General features: G+C 35.8%; 2 protein-coding genes across 2 annotated transcripts in view; one reads left to right on the top strand and one right to left on the bottom strand.

Moving 5' to 3' along the window:
- Positions 1-6,209, bottom strand: part of LOC106114331 (uncharacterized) — a 33,965-nt gene extending 27,756 nt beyond the window's left edge. The window contains exon 1 of the mRNA XM_013307491.1: positions 6,092-6,209. The gene's annotated coding sequence lies outside the window, so the exon portion shown is untranslated. The remainder of the gene's footprint in view (positions 1-6,091) is intronic.
- The window catches only part of PAPLA1 (Phosphatidic Acid Phospholipase A1), a 70,812-nt gene that overhangs the window by 30,787 nt on the left and 22,127 nt on the right, over positions 1-17,898 (top strand). The window lies entirely within an intron of this gene.

Here is a 17,898-nt window from a genome sequence, read left to right as displayed (position 1 = left end):
AAAAAACAACTTTCTTCTCAAGTACTAGGACGTCATACGTTATAAGGAACTTGTTTTTAATAACAGTATAATTTTATATCGGGAATTAAAAGTTCTTCCGCGTGGTTAATTATTCGAAGTGCATCGTACGTGATGTTTTCATATGCGATTCATTATCTCCTGGTATGTGCTTGTTGTTTACTGATGTATGTTCACGCTTTTAATAAATACAGGGTGGGTAATTTATATTTGTCTCAACTGAAAACCTTCCATTACTTGGACAAACTTCTAAAGCCCCAACATTTGTTCAAACTTTATTGTAAACTAGTTGTCGCCCGCGACTCTGTCCGCGCGGAATTAAAAAAAAACTTCGTACTCTGTGTATATTTTAAGGTAAGTTCTATATCTATGCCAAATTTCATCGAGATGCATCCTGTCGTTCTGGAGATACCTTCTCACAAACATCCATACATCCATTTAAACTTAAATTTATAATATACTAGCTGTCGCCCGTCCGCGCGGGATGAAAAATAGATGTTGGTCGATTCTCAGACCTACTCAATATGCTCACAAAATTTCATAAGAATCGGTCAAGCTGTTTCGGAGGAGTATGGGAACGAAAATTGTGACACGAGAATTTTATATATAAAAAATTAGATCTGTCATTGCTTATTCTAATATATTCTGGAGCCAACTTTTAGGGTTAGTTCCAGTATTACCAAATTCTACCTTCAAACATTTGTTCCAACATGCAAAGTGAACTTCCAACATATGTTGGCCAATGCTCCCGGAAAGGCTAGTCCTAGAATGTGTAATGCGCGTCCTTGGTGGTACGTATTCAGATCATGTTCTGTCGGCTTGCTTGTTCGATACATCTTGTAAGATAGTGCGAGCAAGACAGCCTGTCTCCTGTTTATAGTTTTTTTTTCACAGTATATGGTGATAAGTGTGTAAGCGGCCAGAAATATCAAAAATAATCAAGGAATCTTACTTTTTTATAGTATAAAGTGGCAAACGAGCGAGTGGTCACCTGAAATCGCTGAAATAGCGAAGTGACCGTTGCCCATAGGCATACGCAATTGCATACGCGTTGTATACCTTTAATAGACGGAGGAGAGGATTCACAGAAAGAAAATATCCTCCCTTCCCATGCATCCTCTCATCCGGAAAGTCCACTTCCACTTCCCATCCTTTTCTTATAAGAAAAAGTGTGGGAAGGGAAAGAGGACTAAATTAGGCCTCCAGGATGCACTTACTAATCCACTGTTCATTAAGAGTTTATTAGTTAAAATCCTTTGGCGCGAATGGCGCGCGCTTTCGTTACAAAGTCTTGTGTCAGATGTAGTGAGGGGACATAAACGTATATCTTTATATATATATAATTCTTCTGTGAGTGTGTATGTCACTGAACTTCTCTAAAACGACTGGACCGATTTTGATGAAATTTTTTGTGTGTGTTCAAGGGGATCTGGGAATGGTTTAGATTCACAATTTTCATCAAATATTAACTTCATATTAATTTATTCAAATTAAAGACATGTAGACAGGACAACGTCTGTCGGGTCCGCTAGTATTTTAATAAAGCTAGTGTTGCGATACACCGGCACTGTCGGATTTTCTTCCTAACAATACTTAGGTAACTAAAATGGTATAAGACTATAGTCCGAACGATCTTATGGCAGTTTTCTAACATTGAATGGGTGTGTAAGATATTGTAATTTAGTTTCACTTTCCACCGGGTCAGATAAGTTAGTCGTATTATCGTTCACTTTGCATTCAATGGATTTAAACATCTGTCGGCTACTTAATATTCTGAGTGTGATTTTATATATGTTCAAACAACATATATCCAGATTTGTTTTGTAGAATGGATTGGACTTCCCATGTGTATGCTTCTTACTAATATTATAAATGCGAATGTTTATATGTATGTTTGTTTGAAGATATCTCTAGATAGATATATTTTAACAGTGGTAGAGCCCGCTAAACATCTTCGCACGAATCGGCCCGGCTCGCCCGGTGAAATACCACGACCATACAGAAGACAGGCGTCATGTTGAAGTAATTCCGCGTTTCGTTTGATGAGTGTGCGTCCCGGAGGCCTAATTTATTCCTCTTTCCCTTCCCACACTTTATTTTGTAAGGAAAAGATGGGAAGTGGAAGTGGACTTTTCGGATGAGAGGATGCATGGGAAGGGAATATATTTTCTTTCTGTGCATCCTCTCCTCCGTTGATTAAAGGTAGGCAACGCATATGCAATTGCGTATGTCTATGGGCAACGGTCACTTCGCTATTTTAGCGACTTCAGGTGGTCGCTCGCTCGTTTGCCACCTTATGATATAAAAAAAAATAAAACGGCTGAACAGATCTCGATGAAATTTGGCATATATATAGAACATAGTCTGGAAGAATACATAGGCTACTAATTAAGTTTTTTTTTTATGTCGCGCGAACGGATTTGCCGGCGACATCTGGTTGTTTATAAATAGAGAGATTATTGTTTTGTGTTTTATTAATCTTGTTTCAATGACCGGACCGGTTTTTGGGCAAACATCGCAAGGTCATTTTAGGCGACAGGTCGAAAGCAAAAATCCAATTTTTTTCTTAACTTTTAGACTATTGTGCTAATATTATAAATGCGAATGTTTAAATGTTTTTTAGAAGATATCTCCAGAACGCCTGTATGCATCTCGATTAAATTTGTCATAGATGTAAGAACATAGTCTGGAATAACATAGGCTAATTGGTTTTTTTTTAATTTCAAGTGGAAGGAGTCGCGGTCAACAGCTAGTTAACAAATCATCATTAGCTCACTATACGTCCCCACTGAAGGGCTCGGAGCCTACCCTAAATCAAGGGCGACTAGGCCATAGTCAACCACGCTGGTCAAGTGCGGGTTGGTTGACTGCACACATATCTTTAAATTTCTTCACAAATATGTGCAGCATCACAATGTTTTCCTACACCGTAAGAACGTCGAAATAAATGTACATATGTAAATAGAGAAACATATTGGTACATGGCGGGATTCGAACCCAGGACCTGCATCTTGCAAGTCAAGTGCGTAACCCACTGAGCCATCGACGCTCACATAATCATGATTAAATCTACATTTATATAGGTGATTAAACGTGTTCGTGATCTTAGGTCATGCGCATAATTCGTGTCTTAATACAGCAATCTAGGAAACCTAGGTATTATAGAAGATATTAATTTTATATATAACTACCTGTCGTTCGCGACTCCCTCAGCGTGGATATATAAAAAAAAACTTAATTAGTGTAGCCTATGTGATCTTTCAGACTGTGTTCTATACGTATGCCAAATTTAATCGAGATCCGTTCAGCCGTTCTAGAGATGTCTTCAAACACCCATCCATCCACATCACATCCATGTAAACATTCGCATTTATATTATTAGTAAGTTAAATAAAAAGCAACTCTTCAAGGCATAAATTCGAAAAAATTAATAAATAGTTTCCTATGTCCGTCTCCTGGCTCTAAGCTACCTCCTCAACAATTTTCAGACATATCGGTAAAGCCGTTCTTGAGTTGTAAATAGTGTAACTAACACGACTTTCTTTTATATATATAATATATAACTGTTATGTATTTTATACTATTTTATCCCTTTAAGATAAATAAGATACAAGTTAAATTACTCGAGAATAAAATATGTTTTTGTCATATGTAAGAATTTTTAAAATCTCTTTAGTAGTTTTTGAGTTATTTAGTAATAATTAAAAATTATTTTTTCATATTATTACGTTCTTTCTATTATTACATATGAAGATATTTTTTCATGGTATTACCGACATACTAATTTTATCGATACACGATTTGTTATGATGAAATTTTGAATGTTTTTTTTTTCTTATATTTTGGTAAAAAAAACTTAATTAGTATTCGATGTGTTCTTCCAGACTATGTTCTATATGTATGACAAATTTCAACAAGATCCATGCAGCTGTTCTGGAGATATCTTCTTACAAACATACATCTAAACATTTGCATTTATAATATTTGTAAGGTAATTGTAGTAACGTAAAGGAAAGTAGATAGAATAAGACATACAGAAATAAGAAATATCACAAAAGTAAATAACGCTTTGAGTTTCGCACTAAAACAAAAGTGGAAATGGGCGGGTCACGTTGCAAGACTAAAAGATCAGAGATGGACAGTTAGAACAACTTTATGGAAGGGACCGCAAGGAAGAAGAGGAATAGGAAGACCGATTACACGATGGGATGATGAAATAAAGAAAGTAGGCGGCACTACCTGGACACACGTGGCTCAAGATAGAGAAAATTGGGCATCTTTGGAGGAGGCCTTTACCCGAACAGGGGTTCATACAGATAGATAAAAAAAAAAAAGTAGTTACATTATAAATTTTTATTGTATGATTTATCTGTAAGGAAATAAATGGCTTTATTATTATTTAATTTTAGTAACACATTGATATGGTCTTATTCTGTCTATTTGTGAACGATAGTGTCACGCTTTGGTTTGTTTTGTGTCAATTTTGTTTTGATAATAGTCGTAGCAAAAGTTAAGATGTATGTTTGTAAGAATGTTTCTCCAGAACGGCTGAATGAATCTCACTGTAATTTGTCATAGATGTAGAACATAGTCTGGAACACATAGGCTACTTATCAAGTTTTTTTAAACCCTCGCGGACGGACTGGCGGGCGTCAGCTAGTAATATTATAAATACGAAAATTTAGATGGATGTTTGTTAGAAGGTATCTTCAGAACGGCTCAACGGATGTCGATGAAATTTCTAATAGATGTAGAACATAGTCTGGAAGAACACATAGACTACTTTATTAACGTAATTAATCTTTTTTTTATTGTATGTTAAATTTATTTATGTAAATTATATAACGATGTACATAGTAAGATAACAGTTTGTTTTGTAGCTTTTTTTCGCTCAAGGGTTTTTTTTGGTAGCTACCGAAAAAAAAATCAGCGTCGCAATTGTTTTAAATTTTTGCGTCAATGAAAAATAGTTTTTGGTTTTAATTTTAATGTTAATGACTTTATTATCTTTAAATTGTCAAAATCTATACTAATACTAGCTGTCGCCCGCGAGTCCGTCCGCGCGGGATTAAAAATAGATGTTGTCCGATGTTCAGAGCTACTCAATATGCTCACAAAATTTCATGAGAATCGGTCAAGCCGTTTCGGAGGAGTATGGGAACGTAAATTGTGACACGAGAATTTTATATATAAGATTACAAAGCGGAAGAGTTTGTTTGTTTAAACGCGCTAATCTCAGGAACTACTGGTCCGATTTGAAAAAATCTTTTTTTGTTGGATAGTCCATTTATAGAGGAAGGCTTTATGCTATACAACATTACGCTGCGACCAATAGTTTTTTTTATTCCGTGCGGACGGATTCGCTGGCGACAGCTAGTGTATTATAAAATATTCAATAAGTGAATTTTTAAGAATTAATAAATAATAGAGTTATTTTGTTAATGACCATAGACTTTAGAATAATACAGCTTTTGTAAGGAAATTCAAATATTTGCTTTAATACGCAACCTATGTGTTCTTCCAGACTATGTTCTACATCTATGACAAACCTCAGCGAGACAATTGCAGCCGTTCTAGTGATTCCGAGCCTTCAAACGAACATATAAACATCTCGGTTATAATATTTGTAAGATTATAAAATGTTCTTGTCACCTTCGTTAAAAGCATAAATTTACAAAAAACTTGCGTACCTTTTTGCTTCCGAAAATTAAAAAAAGATATTTTGGTTCATGTGTACAGAAATGAATATATGTACATTTATCGTATGTTGTTACGGTGAAGGAAAACATCGTGATGCTGCACATATCTGAGAAATTCAAAGATATGTGTGAAGTCAACCCGCACTTAGCGTGGTTGACTATGACCTAGTCACCCTTAACTTAGGGTAGGCTCCGAACCCCTCAGAGGGGACGTATAGTGAGCTGATGATGTAAAGAAATTATAGTTTTAATCTCGAAGTATTTTTACAAACTTATATTTATCATGTTCTTTATTACAATTAAATATTTAAATTATTTATGAATGCAAAAACATTTCCACACTCCCGTCACGTTATTCAAAACATATAACCTACCTCAAACTATCAAATGTCCTCGATCGAACAAAAAACGCACAAAGAAACTTTTTAAAAATATAACACGATTGCACACACGTCCGAACGTCGCGGCGACTTGTTCTCGACTGACACTGGCAGCAACTCCGGCGCAGGTGCTTTTATGAGACAGGTCAGGTGTTGACAACTTTTGTTTGTAGAGGGTCGCAAGTTTTGTACTTTTTAGACGACTTCAAGAAGGTTATCAATTCGTCCGTTTTCAAAACGCTCTCTTGTCAAAATATTATGCCTTATTTAATAATTATTAAATTTTTATTACTTTAGTCTTTCTCGTATTTTCAGTTTATAATATTCCTGGTTTCAATTACTCATAATGTAAGTTTAATTTACACTTTTACAGGTGAAATTAATATAATAATTTGTAGAACTAATTTCAGCAATTATAATTTTTGGATCAATTTTTATAAAAAATCTTATTTTTTTTTTGAGAGAACATTGGATAGTTAAGTAGTTTTTGAGTTTATTTCGTTCGTTGAAATATTGAAATACATCTCACGTTGCTCAACGAGTCAATCAACAACAAAGTAATGTAAAATAGGTATATTTTTGTTTCTGATATATTTAGTTTTTTATCTTATAGATATTGAATGTCAACTTGCAGCTAAAATTATTTTAAATATTTTACGGGCCGTACATTAACCGACCCTGGTGTAGGCCTATGTTACTCTAGTAATTTGTCATTTTCTAATTATTTATCTATATTACACATAACTATGGTTGTTCCGGACCACTTTAGTTATCATTATGGTCACCGCAAAAGAATGTAACCCACCCAAGTATGTTTTGTGACAGTATATGCCAAAATACGCTGTTAGTACAAAGAAAAGCAATTGTGTGATATCACACAATTCGTATGACACCTCACTAATCAAATTTAGTGACTTTTAACAGTGGTAGACTGGTCGCAACACGACCATACACAGGCGTCAAGTGGAAACAAACTTTCAACAGTGGTAGAGCCCGCTTTAACATCTTTGCACGAATTGGCCCGGCTCGCCCGGTGAAATAACACGACCACTCAGAAGACAGGCGTGAAGTGGAAACAATTCCGCGTACAGTCTGATGAGTGTGTGTCCCGGAGGCCTAATTTAGTCCTCTTTCCCTTCCCACCCTTTTTTCTTATAAGGGAAGGATGGGATGTGGAAGTGGACTTTCCGGATGAGAGGATGCATGGAAAGGGAAAATATTTTTTCTTTCTGTGCATCCTCTCCTCTGTCGATTAAAGGTAGGCAAGGCATATGCAATTGCGTATGTCTATGGGCAACGGTCACTTCGCTATTTCAGCGATATCAGGTGGCCGCTCGCTCGTTTGCCACCTTACGATATAAAAACAAAATCCGTGTATAGCCTGATGAGTGTCGGAAGCCTAATTTTAGTCAATCGATTTCTTTAAAGATGGGAAATGGATTAGATGGAGGGGGTACATAGATAGGGGAAGTATCCTCTGCACGTCTCCTCCTCCGTCGAATAATCGCGGGCGGCATCTGCACTTTGGGGTTGCGGATTTTCCTTCATCAGTTCGCAACTCATTTGCCTTTCGCGTATAAAAAACAAACAAAATTTGTAGTCTATGTGTTCTTCCAAACTATGTTCTACATGTATGTCAAATTTTAGCGGGATCCATGCAGTCGTTCTGGAGATACCTTCTAACAAACATCTAAACATTCGCATTTATAATATTAGTAAGATTAAGATTGTCCTTGAATAAATTGAGATTCTTAGACAATATGAGTTATATTAAATATTAAAATATATTTTGCGTTTTTATAAAATTATATATTACTCTTAATGTTGATTTTTTTTTGTAGATATATTTATATCTACTAATATTACAAATAGAAAAGATCTGTTTGTTTGTGTTGAATAGACTCAAAAACTATTAAACTAATTTGAATAATTCTTTCACTGTTGTGAAGTTACACTATCTCCAATTGACATAGACTTTATTTATTACTAGACTAGCTGTAGCCTGCTACTCCGTCCGTTGTATAAATATAACTATATAAGTAGTCTATGTTTTCTTCCAGACTATGTTCTACATTTGTGCAAAATTTCATCAAGATCTGTTTTTGCCGTTCCGGAGATATATTCAAATAAACATCTATCATAACTTTCACATTTATATTATTAGTATGATTTTTAATTCTTACTAATATTATAAATGCGAATGTTAGTATGGATGGATGTATGTTTGTTTGAACTTATCTCCGGTACGGTTTATGGGATATTGACGAAATTTGATACAGATGTTGAACATAGTCTGAAAGAACACATAGGCTATTTTAGAGTCGCGGGCGACAGCTAGTCTTACTAATATTATAAATGCGAATGTTTAGATGTATGTTATAAGGTATCTCCAGAACGGCTGTTTAGATCTTGATGAAATTTGACAATTAGATGTAGAACATAGTCTGGAAGAACACATAGGCTATTTATTAAGTTACCTTTAATTCAAGCGAACGTAGTGTCGTGCGACAGCTAGTTTTATATCGTATGTTTTTGTTTTTTTATATAGATTTGATATCAATTTTGAATCATTGTCATTAATTATTGATTTTTTTATTTTATTTACATAAAATGATGAATCCATTTATTATATTACTTAACAAAAGCTATTATTATAATAAAAATGACGAAACAGCTTGATTTTGAAGGTCTTGTATTTATACAGGGTGTCCCAAAAGGTTACGTACATAGGAAGGGGGATGATAGGGGTGGTCACTAGGGTCACCGGAAAAATTAAATAAAAATTCCCATCTGGGTATTAAAAAAAATAAATGGCATTTTTTAAAACCTTAAAAATTTTACACCTTCTGGGGCAATTTTGTAACCGATGACCTACAAATATTGCTATATTTAAAAAAAAATCTGTTATGTTATCGTCAATAACCCTTCATCAATATGAAATAAAAAAAACAATACAACTAACAAAGATTTTAAAGAAAATTAAAATTGCCGATCGATTGGTCTAGAGTTCGAATCCCGTTCATTCGACCATTGTAAACCATATCCTAGCCCAAGCCTAGCTTAGTTGAAATGGTCCAAGAAATATTAATAAAAATCTGCTAATATAAAAAATATTTTTTTTTCACGACTAACCCAAAAAGGTAATTTTTTCCGTATATGTATGGGTTTGTATGTCAGTCAATGACTGAACAGATTGTGAAAAATGCGGTGTCTCGGTAGATTTTGTTTTTTTTTAATAATTAATTATCATAGTGTTATTCGTTTGAAAGGCAAAATCCAATTTTGGTTGATGTGTCGCCCTAATAAGTTGTGTCCGTAGTTTTAGTTAGAATCATTTGTCGCGCACTTACGTAACAAAGTCTTGTGTCAGATGTAGTGAGGAGACATAAACGTTGATATTTTAATAAGGCGAGAGATAGTGTTGCGAGACACCGGCACTGTGTTAGGATTTTTTTTCTAACAGTAATAATTTTATACATTTGAACCCATTACCTTTAGGCCTTTAAGCACTAACTCTAAGGGGTTTACTAGTGTATTATTCACACGAACAACAACAAAGCGCTAGTTTTATCAAGATACTGCGTTGCATAGCGCGTCCGAACTATACTGCGGTGTCCTTTGATGTTTTACTGCTACAAGTTTAAGGCGGGTAGCGGTTTTTGATTATAAAGACGTTGACATATCCTTTTTGTATATAATTCTAATTTATTATCTAATTTTAAACAAATGCCAAACAGTAATTTTTACTAGTATCCATAGTTCTTCGTCAGCACCCATTCTTGAAGCTCTGGGCCTCCCTAAGTTAGGGGTGACTAGGCCATAGTCAACCTGACCCAGTACGGATTAACTTCACATATATCTTTCAATTTTTTCAAAGATGTGCAGCATCAAGATGTCTTACTTCACCGTAAGAATGTCGGATAAATGTAAATGGCGGGAAAACAAAAATGCAATTTAGGCTGAAAAATTGTATCACACTAGCTGTCGACCGCGAGTACATACGCGCGGATTTTTAATAAGTAGCCCATGTGTTCTTTCAGACTATTTTCTATATCTATGACAAATTTCAACGCAATCCATGCAGCCGTTCTGAAGATACCTCCTAACAAACATCCATCAAAACTTTCGCATTTATAATATTAGTAAGATTTGATTTTGTTTTTATTTTAGCATCATCGCTTTTAACTTGTACCGCAGACTAAAAGCTACCGCTTAGCACGCGCCTCGCTCGCTGATTGCAGGTTTCCTGTACCGAATGACAAAACTTTTCCTAGTATCAGATCTTTTTCAATGACTATATAGCTTATCTTGATATTATGACTACACTGGGGTGCATGTTCTGTTTATGATAATACTAGCTGTTGCCCGCGATTACGTTCGGAATTAAAAAATACTTGATAAGTAGCCTATGTGATTTTCCAGACTTTGTTCTACATCTATACCAAATTTCATCGAGATCCGTTGAGCCGTTTTGGAGATATCTTTTAACAAACATCCATCCACCCATCCATCTAAACATTCGCATTTATAATTTTAGTAAGATGTTAATGTTTGCATGAACGTCGATGGCTCAGGGGTTATGCAGTTGACTTGTAATCTGCATGTCCTGTGTTCGAATTCCGGCATATACCAATTTTACATATGTACATTTATCGTATGTTGTTACGGTGAAGAAAAAGATCGCGATGCTGCACATATCTGTGAAAATTTAAAGATATGTGTGAAGTCAACTCGCGCTTGGCAAACATGGTAGACTATGACCTAGTCACTGACTTAGGGTAGACTCCGAGACCCTCAGTGGGGACGTATACTGATGATGTTCGGATGTATGTATGGAGGGGAAAACAGAAAAAAAGTATTTATTGTGTTTAAGATATGTATAAGAAGTGAATTCAGATATGACGGCTGATAGAGATGTATGGAGGAGTTTAATAGCCAACTATGTAAGAAAAAAGGCTAGGAAATGATGATGTAAACCAGTGATTCCCAAACTTATTTTGTCTACTGCCCACTTTGAGAATAAAGATTTTTTCACAAGTTGTTGTTGAGAGTCGAGAGTTGATGCAGTCGTTGTCTAAGAGGCCTCCTAGCTAAATAAAATTACAAATCACCCCCAGGCGTCTACACAACGCCATTTTCATTCTGGGTCTCTTACCGCCCCCCTTGAGACCTGCAGCGCCCATGAGGGGGCGTTATCACTTTGGGAAAGACTGATGTAAAACCATTTATGGAAAGAATCATTTTGTCTTTGAATTATTTAGTTGTTTATTTAAAATGGAATATACTTCAATTCTCTCTTAAAGAATTAAGCATTTTTTCGACGCGTAATAAAGCTAAGTTTGATTAATCAATATTATTAACGCATTAGTGTTAAGTTATTAGTAAAAAATTGGTTTAGCCAATGAATGATTGGGGAATTACTTGAAGTTGTTTTGACCGGTCAAGTATGTTTCAATACAATCGGATTTGGTTATATTTTTAAAAAGTTATTAACCTTGTGTTGTGTTAATACACTGTCTTAATGCAAAAAGTTTTCGTCCTCTATAGCGTATCCTCTTTTCTTAATTATGGCACTTAAGGCCCTTCCTACACAACGTAAATTGTGCGTACGCAACGCTCGCAGATCAAGATCTTTGTGAAAAAAGTCCGAGAGATCCGTTCAGCTGTTCTAGAGATGTCTTCAAACATCCATCCATCCACATCACATCCATGGAAACATTCGCATTTATAATATTAGTAAGATTAATAAAAAGCAGCTCTTCAAGGCATAACTTCGAAAAAAATGAATATCCTATGTCCGTCTCCTGGTTCTAAGCTACCTCCTCACCAATTTTCAGGCATATCGGTAAAGTCGTTCTTGAGTTATAAATAGTGTAACTAACATCACTTTCTTTTTTATATATATAGATTGATGTATTGCTAATAATATTCGTACGTGCTTGATAAATATATAGGCATGATACAGACAGATAAGTGTTTTACGTGATAATAGATTGATTTGAGCAATAGTGATGTGGCAATACAATTTCTATATTATTGCGTGTTAATTTGAATGGGACATTGTTTGATTGGAATGTACCAACATAACAATGGTGTACCAACTTATAGAAAGTTGTCTTATTAATATTTGCACCTGGATGACCGAGCTTTGCTCGGTATTGTTTTTTTTAATAGCGTTTTTTGGAAATTATATTCAAGTACGAATTACTAATAAAATGATGAAATATGAATAATATTGTTCGATCTTACCGATAGAAAAAGTTATGTTTATGTTTAAGTTGATTATCGATAAAACACGAATAAAATGACATTTTCTAAAAATTATTCCTAGCTAGATGGATTTATCGCCACCGAAACCTCCTATATACTAAATTTTATGAAAATCGTTGGAGCCGATTCCGAGATTCCAATTATATATATACAAGAATTGCTCATTTAAAGATATAAGATAAATGCGAATGTTTAGATGGATGTTTGTTAGAAGGTAGCTCCAAAACGGTTGTATGGATCTTGATGGAATTTCCACATGTGTAGAATACAGTCTGGAAGAACACATAGGTTTTTAATTAAGTTTTTTTTTTGCTCACGGACCGTGTCGCGGGCAACAGCTAGTAATATAAATGCGAATGTTTAGATGGATGTATTTCTATTAGAAGGTATGTCTAGAACGGCTGCATGGATCTTAGAATCTGGAAGAACATATAGGATACTAAGTTATTTAATTCCGTGCGGACGAAGTCGCGGGCGACAGCTAGTGTGATAATTTCCAAATGTCATTTATCAATTTAAACAATTATGTTATTTTTTTTAATTTAATGTAACTTGTTGCTCTTTCTAGCAAATATATATGTCCTTGTCTTATTTACTTTGCGTGTTTACTTGGTGACCGCTTGCAACGTCATTGCGTAAAAAGTTGCGTGACATCTTCGAAGTTATGTGAGTCTGATACTTCATTCTGATTGACTTGTTATGATAGGCAACAATTTTTTCTTATAATTAAGATGGCAAACGAGAAAGCGGCCATCTGAATTCGCCGAAATGGCGAAGCTACAACAACCTTTAATAGATCGAAGAAGGAATGCACAGAAAGAGGCTATTTCCCCTTCTTACGCATCTTCTCTGTTAAATCGGTGGATTTTCAGGATGAAAAGGGAAAATATTTTCTTTCTGTGCATCCCCTCCTCTGTTCATTAAAGATAGGCAACGTAAGTGCAATTGCGCGTGTCTATGGTCTACGATCGCTGCTCGCTCGTTTGTCACCTTATGATATAAAATAAATTCGCACGAGCGCTTTTTATATCGCGCGTTAAAATGTGTTCAAGTATCTGTCCATACTGCGGCGTTTTTAAAACGCGACGTATTTTTATCGCGCGGTTTAAACCATAGGGTGAATGGAACAAAAGTAATTCAAAAGCGTTCGTCGAATAAACGCTAAAATGTCCATTATTAGCGCTGCTTTCAAACTTCTAATACACATGTTTATTTATGTTCGCCTAGTACATCACGGTCAAATATGCAGACATTTTTGAATTAAACAATTGGGTTTCCAGTGATAAAAGATATGTTTAAAGACATATCTCCATCTCTCTCATTCTTTTTGTAAAACAGAGATAGCCAACATGTTGTTAGACATGTTTTTGGCAGTGACAACGCGTAGTATGTGTAAATTACGATCCATTTGATTCAAGATCATCTAGTCAATATTTCTAGTTCAAAGTCACATGTCTCGTGCGGTGTCATTGTCGACAATGCTAAAGGAAAAAGCTGTCTTAAGTTCAAATTAATCTTTCTTTGTTGCTAGCCGTTTTACGTGACTTCGTCCTTAAATCTTACTAGTCTTATATATAAAATTCTCGTGTCACAATTTTCGTTCCAATACTCCTCCGAAACGGCTTTACCGATTCTCATGAAATTTTGTGAGCATATTGAGTAGCTCTGAGAATCGGCCAACATCTATTTTTAATCCCGCGCGGACGGAGGCGCGGGTGACAGCTAGTATTATAAATGCGAATATTTAAATGGATCGATGGATGTTTGTTAGAAGGTATCGCCGGAACGGCTCAACGGATCGTGATGAAATTTGGCATAGATGTAGAACATAGTCTGGAAGAACACATAGGCTATTTTAATTCCGCCCGGACAGTCACGGTTGACAGCTAGTATTATAAATGCGAAAGTTTAAATGTATGTTAGAAGGTATCTCCAGAACGGCTGTATAGATCTTGCTGAAATTTGACATAGATGTAGAACATAGTCTGGAAGAACACATAAGCTACTTATTAAGTTTGCTTTTGATTCAGCACAGACGGAGTCGCGGACAAAAGCTGACAATTTTACGCATAATTCGGTAATTTTATACCTTTGTGGTCATAGGCCTAACTACGTTTTTTTTAGTTGCTCAACAAGTAATATACTGTAGATAAAGTTTGCGAAAGTTTTTATGTGGGCTAAACAGATATTACACGTAACTTGACCTGGTTATTAGTTTTTTAGTCAATCGTTCATATCGGAAATAAATAAAGCCGTTTTGAAGATAATCCAATGCCGCTGTGTTACAGCAACGCAAACTTGTGTGAATCATGTTACGGTTAGTTAGAGAATTTGGGTAATATTCAAATTGGTTGGTTAAAGGTGTGTGAAATTTAAATTGCTACAGTTTTTTCTTTTTCATATGAAAAAATTGAGGAAAAAAATTTCGATTAGTCAGCAGTACTAAAACACATATTGTTTAAATGTACTGGTCTCTTGTTATAAAATCAACAAATTATATACTACCTTTTTTATCATAAGAAATCGCTGAAATAGCGAAGTGACCGTTGCCCATAGACATACGCAATTGTATATGCGTTGCCTACCTTTAATCGACGGAGGAGAGGATGCACAAAAAGAAAATATTTTCCACTTCCATGCATCCTCTCATCCGGAAAGTCCACTTCCACTTTCCATCCTTTACTTATGAGAGAAAGGGTGGGAAGGGAAAGAGGACTAAATTAGGCCTCCAGGACGGACACTCATCAGACTGTAGTTAGAATAGCTTCCACTTGACGGCTGTCTTCTGTGTGGTCGTGGTATTTCATTGAGCGAGGACAATTCCTGCGAAGATGTTAAAGCGGGCTCTACCACTGTTACCACTGTTAACCTTTGCTTGATTTCAGTAGTTTCATTGAGAGATTTGGCAATTGACAGTGCTATTATAGAAAAATGGGAGAAAAACAACTAAATTCTACTATTAATATGAACAAAATCTTTGTTTTACATTGCATATTCTTTGATTTGATGATATTTTTTTGGTAATTGTTTCATTGATTTAGACAAATTGAGGTATGGCTGATTTTTCTGTTTTACTACGACATATTTTGTAATTGGTTTTAAGTGACCGTACTCTACACCACACCCATAGGTGGGACAGATACCAAAATGGACGTATTGGTCATTATATTGCTACATGAAATAAAACAAGCCAATGTATTTATTGACAAACTAGCCGTCGCCCGTTACTCCGTCCGCGTGGAAATAAAAACAATAATAAGTAGCCTATGTGTTCTTCCAGATTATATTCTACATGTATGCCAAATTTCGTCAAAATCTGTTCAGCCGTTACGGAGATACCTTCAAACAAACATCCATCTAAACGTTCGCATTTGTGATATTAGTAAGATATAGAAACCGGTTAAAAATAATTAAATTAACAAACTTATTTTGAAAATAAGCTTTTATAATCATCATCTTACCCTAAGTAAGTGAAACTATGTGATAGTGAATGCTGACTCAGTGCAAGACTTCACTTGTAAATCACTTTAAATCACCGCTACCTAGGGTCCTTCAAGAAGCGACCTTATCACTATCTCAAAGTTCTGCAACGCATCTGCGGTTCCTCTGGTATTGCAGTTCTTGGGCGTCGTTGAACATTCTGTTATAAAACAAAAAATTGTTTATTGCATATTTTAATCTCGTCATCCGCTCACTATACGTCCCCTCTGAGGGGCTCGGAGCCTACAATAAGTTAAGGGTGATTAGGCCATAGTCAACCACGCTGGTCAAGTGCTGGTTGGTTGACTTCACACATATCTTTGAATTACTTCTCAGATATGTGCAGCATTACGATGTTTTCCTTCACCGTAAGAACGTCGGATAAATGTACATATGTAAATCGGAAATCAAAAACACATTGGTACATGGCGGGATTCGAACCCAGGACCTGCAGATTGTAAGTCAAGTGCTTGACCACTGAGCCACCGACGCTCTATATATTTTAATTTATCTCAGTGTAAAACGTTTATTAATAAACAGTAGGTGTAGTGAAAATGAAATCAATCTAGATTTTAAACAACTGGCTACTAATATAGACTTTCTAGTCTAGAATTGTAGACGGTACACTCAGCGAAGAAAAATATACTAAGAAATTAAATTTAACAGTGGTAGATTTATCATCTTCGCGCGAACTGGCCCGGCTCGCCCGGTGAAATACCACGACCACACAGAAGACAGACGTCAAGTGCGAAGCAATTCCAACTACAGTCTGATGAGTGTGCGTCCCGTAGGCCTAATTTAGTCCTCATACCCTTCCCACCCTTTTTCTTATAAGGAAAGGATGGGAAATGGAAATGGACTTTCCGGATGAGAGGATGCATGGGAAGGGAAAATATTTTCTCTCTGTGCATCCTCTCCTCCGTCGATTAAAAGTAGGCAACGCATGCAATTGCGTATGTCTATGGGCAACGGTCACTTCGATATTTCAGCGATTTTAGGTGACCGCTCGATCGTTTGCCACCTTATGATATAAAAAAATAATTAGCTGTCGCCAGCAACTGCTTCTGCGCGGTATTAAAATAAAACTTAATTATGAGTCTATGTGTTCTTCCAGACTATGTTCTATATGTATGACAAATTTCATCAAGATCCGTTGAGTTGTTCTGGAGATATCTTCAAACAAACATCTAAACATTCGCATTTATAATATTAGTAATATTTATTCTGATATGAACCATTTTTGTTTGCAACTGTACTTGTTTTCATTAATCCTTATATAGTTGAATAATGGTAACAAGTTCGAGAAATTTCTATCGTACAATACAATTTTTTTACTTATAGCTTTCTTAGTATGTAACCTCAACGCCTACCAAAGCTAATACCACTATTTATTACAAACTACCTGTCGCCCCTGACTCCGTCAGCGTGGAATGATTTTTTTCACCTTTTAAACCTTCCCTAGACCTCCTCGAACATTTCAAGACTAAGATAAGATAAATCCGTTAAGCCCTTCTCGAGTTTTACAAGACTAACGAACGGCAATTGATTATTTTATATACAGATAAGTTTTCAAATGAAGAAGACAGCAGAAATATTCCTTGCGCTCTGCTTCTCGTCCTCTACCAATACTATGACCGTAAAGAAGATGCGCCTTAAGTCATAACTCATTACAACTACTTAATGAGTGTGTGTTCGAGAACTCATTCTACTCCCTTTCCCCCTTCACCCTTTGCCTATAAAGAGAGGATAGGAAGGAAAGTGGATTTGAATGGACGAGGGAACGCATAGGAAGGAAAAACGTTCCCACCTCAGTAGTGTTAAGACTTGCAATCTGCAGGCCCTGGGTTCGAATCCCGCTATGTACCAATGTGTCTTTCGATTTCCGATTTGCATATGTACAGTTATGCGAAGTTCTTACGGTGAATGAAAACATCGTGATGCTGCACATATCTGAGAAAGTCAAATGTGTAAAGTCAACCCGCACTTGGCCATCGTGGCCATCTATGTCCTAGTCACCCTTAACTTAGGGTAGACTCCATCCCCTCGGTGGG

The sequence above is a fragment of the Papilio xuthus genome, unplaced genomic scaffold (genome assembly GCF_000836235.2).
Source record: "Papilio xuthus unplaced genomic scaffold, Pxut_1.1 DF829673.1, whole genome shotgun sequence".
Taxonomy (NCBI): domain Eukaryota; kingdom Metazoa; phylum Arthropoda; class Insecta; order Lepidoptera; family Papilionidae; genus Papilio; species Papilio xuthus.
This window is presented reverse-complemented; position numbering and strand designations above follow the sequence as displayed.